The 4180-nt window shown below is 37.3% G+C and overlaps 1 long non-coding RNA gene across 1 annotated transcript; it reads left to right on the forward strand.

Annotated features, from left to right (window-relative positions):
- The first annotated feature begins 908 nt into the window (after window positions 1-908).
- On the forward strand, window positions 909-1709 carry LOC141656393 (uncharacterized). Its single transcript, XR_012548482.1, has 2 exons — window positions 909-1312; window positions 1493-1709. It is a non-coding gene; the product is annotated as an uncharacterized LOC141656393 (long non-coding RNA).
- The last annotated feature ends 2471 nt before the right edge of the window (window positions 1710-4180 follow it).

Consider the following 4180-nt stretch of genomic DNA (forward strand, 5'->3'; position numbering starts at 1 on the left):
TTAATATTCTGACACCTCATCCTTAGATAATATCTACATACTTATTTTTAATATTTATTGATTATATGTCGAATGGAGAGATAGTGGGACACAAGATGGGACACGAAAATAGGACAGAAGATCCGAACTGGGCTAGTCTGTGGTTGTCATATTAATTTTACACGATAAGCTAATTTTATAAAATTTAAACCTAATTTCGTCTTTGTATTGACCATTGTTTCTTTCAAACTTATGGTAGTAGTCCTATTATGACATCCCTCTTATTTGTATTGTGTTATTATTTCAATTGTAAAGGTAAAACTACAAAAATATTGATAATAGATCGATAACTTATTAATGTATGAATTTCTTCATTTTCAATCAATATTTCCCGTTTTTCGAATCATTCGATGAGGCACGACTAAATTGAATCCTTTTACCTCTAAAAATATTACAAACCCTAGCAAATTAATCATGCACTACAAGTCTACAAGTAGTAATAAAAGACATTATTGAAGGAGTGGAGCTAAAATTAGAATATATGCCAACTTTAGTTAAGCTAGTTGCTTAAGAAACTATTCCAAGATAAGGGTATCTTACAATTTTGTCCTAGAATAAAGTCATACACCCACAAATATGCATCTAATTCTCTAGCCCCCATCCTCATACCTCCACCGTTCCAGTTATTTGTTTATCTTTTTTATTTTGGATGTCTCATTCATTTGTTTATCTTTCGATATTGGAAACGTTTTTGATATGTAATCCATATTTCAATTACATTATTGTTCACCTGTCAACCACTAATAATAATCACAAATGATTCCACCATCTGTCATTGGTCTTTGTGTCAAAATCAAAGGTAAATAAATGACCGGGGCGTAGAGAGCACACACATTCCAACCCTATAAATTAGTGTTTTTGGGCACACCATTATATCATACTCACTTGAAAATGTTTCCATTCAACAACAACAATCATGGGTACAATAACCACAATGGGTACTATGACAACCACAACCACAACCACAACAACTACGGCTCGAATCCTCTTGGTCACGTTCCCGAGATGGGTGGTGGCTATGGCTTAACCCATGTCCCTGGAACAGGTGGTTATGGGTCGGCCCATGTCCCTGCAATGAGTGGCTATGGCGGCTCACACATGCCTACTGGGACGGGCTATTCAGGTGGTTTCGGACCTGGTGGCAATATTAATAGCCATGGTCCCGCTTTCGTGAACAATCCTGTTGGTCTCTTCCAGGGCAGGAGGACTCATAGGAGGCATAGACGTCACCATGATGATGGTCACAGCAGCAGTGGCAGCGATAGCGACTAAGGTGACATTTTATTATCCGAACCAAAAAAAACCTAACAACTAATTTTAAAATTCGGACTACATCTAGTATTTCCATAACTAACTACAAATTAAAGTTTAACGAATACAAGTTGAAATAACGTGACTTAGACCTGACATGTATTATGGTTGTTTTTCTAACCTTGTCATATGATCGATGTAGGAGTTCAGCCTCAGCCGAATCATAACCAAGATCCAGGCCGGAGCAGCGAGATGGCTTGGCGGTTCGCGCTACCTACTAATATATATGTCATGTACTACGTATAATTATTATGCGTTATACGTATGAAATAAAGACACTCTTAATTTGTCTGTTTTACTGTTATGAGTATCAATCTTGTGTACTAGTGTACTAGTAATGTGAACTTTTTAGCACTCAATCTTCTCCATGTTGTTACTCCTTATTTAGGTTCAAATCTATTTAAGCTTCTGGAAACACTCGTTCTTGTAGTGCGTGATTCACGCGCGACACCCTAAGATATCGAGTATTACTAGAATTAAAACGACAATAGCTAATTAGCTACGAAAGGCGTGGTTCTATTATAGGATCAATCACAAATACTATCTCACAACCAGTTGTATAGTAACAATGTACAACCGCCTCAAATTTGTTGAGCTCTTACACAAAGTTGTTGAGCTTAATCTCAATAACTTTGTATCATAGCTCGATAATTTTGTTAGTAGAGCTCGATAACTTTATAACAAAGCTCAACTACATTGAATAATAAGTTGTATATACAACCAGTTATATAATACATTAACTGGGATCAATAACATTATTTCAATTAATTATTTTAATACTCTGGCTCATGCAACGCACATACATGCAACGGACTAATTTCGACAAAAATGTGAGGTTTACGGGGCAATGTTATATGACACATACAAGTCATTAAAAGACTAATCCAAGCCTTCAAGGACAGACTCTCCATGTATACTTTACCTATCTTAAGATCGGTCCTAATGGACATATATAAAATGAATTGGTCTAGGTCGGTTTATGTGGTTTACACGAATCAGCAATGACCAGTTCGTGTAAATTACACGAATGGGCCTAGGCCGGTTCATGTGGATTACGCGCAGGGCCGACCTTTAGGGTGTGCGGGCTGTGCGGTCACACAGGGCCCCCGGTTTTTGGGGGCCCAATAAAGATAAATTAAGAATATATACTAATCAGTGAGATTAGTAATCATAACATTTAAAATGGTAGTGGTTTAGTGTCTGATTTTCTTGGGCTTTTCATGTTCATGCATCCCAGGTTCGATTCTCCATAACTACACTTTTTCCATTTATTTTTTCAAAACTATATTTAATGGAGTGAGTTATGTCTATATTTCATAATTTGTTGGTTTTATTTTCATTTAAAACTGTTTGCTTCCTTTCTTGACTTTTTTTTCTAATATGCAAAGTTGTTTAGAAAAACTTATTAATATATCTGATGGGGCATATTTGTAGACACCTCGTTTCTGCACCTCCCGCAAACCACCCTGTGATGATTGGGCCGCATGTTTGATTCGCGGAACGATTTGTGACAGTTCGTAAGATTATCGTCAAGTGATTGCTCAAATATTAATGTCAACCTCTTAGTTGTCATCTACGTCCGGATACGGTCGTTTGGCGATAATTAGAGTACATTTGAGTCCGGTCAAAAACCGTCTCCATTTTTCGATATTTGTTAAATCCGAGTCGAATGTTCGGAATGTTCGGATATTTCTATTCCATATTTCATAAATTTTATCTTTTGGCAAATAATATCCCGTAATATTCAAAAGATAATCGAATTATTTCCGTCCTACCATAACTCAAACGCGGAAATCTTTCTTAGCAGGAGGAAACCTCCCGGGAACAGACGCAAGAAAGTCTTTGCGCCTCTTCCAAGAGACGGGCTGCGCCTCTTCCCAGGCCCTTCTTTGCATGATTTACGTATCTTTTTTATATCTTTCCGAGATTCACTTCCAAAGAGTCTCCGAAACCCTATTCCTTCACGTGATTAGTATAAATAGGAGCTTTCGTTCCTCATAATTCTCACGCGAGTGTCCGCCCTTCTCTTCTCCCTTTGTATTCTAGACTTTGTTCTTACTAATTGGCGCCTACGTGCTTGGACTTCCGACCACGTAAGCTCGGATCTTTCCGGGTACCAGCCTCTCCGTTGCATGACCGACCAATTTGACCAACTACACTCAATCAATCTTAATTAATCAATCGTTTTCCTCTTACGAGGGCACTCTTTCCTTGCATTCGCGTCGAGCATTCACTAGTTGATATCTTAGTTCATCTCGTTCCGTCAACATGTAAGTCTGAGGGTGTAAATTCCTCTTTTATTTATTTTATTTTATTTATTGTATTTTATTTATTCATATTGTAAGGTTTATGTCGAAAACATCTAATTAAAATCGATTTCTAAAACCGTGCTTTAAAACTCTGTTTTTGCGGATTTCCAGTAGACAGACGTCGAGAAAAGACGCAGCAACTGCTGCGCCTCTTCGAAGGAGCGCAGTTCCTGCTGCGCCTCTTCGTGAGGCTGCCGCAGTTCGTGCTTCTTTTCTTCTTCCTCGTCCTCTGTAATTCGTATTCAAAATCTTTCTTTTGCTTGCTTCGTCTGTTAATTCTTCGTCGTAGTATCATAATAATTCACATGTATATTAATCATCATCATTCTCATGTTTAATTTATTATAAATCCGACTTAAATCCCTTATAATCCAATATTTGCGGGTTTTCGTCATTAAAATCAAATTCGGGTTTTAGAGGTTCGATTTACCCATATTGAATCTCTGGAATTCGTCGTTGATATATTTGCATCTGTTTATCCATCATATATTCGTCATTAGTAACCTGTTTAGCTTAATTAG

This window comes from Silene latifolia, chromosome 5 (assembly GCF_048544455.1).
Source record: "Silene latifolia isolate original U9 population chromosome 5, ASM4854445v1, whole genome shotgun sequence".
NCBI lineage: Eukaryota > Viridiplantae > Streptophyta > Magnoliopsida > Caryophyllales > Caryophyllaceae > Silene > Silene latifolia.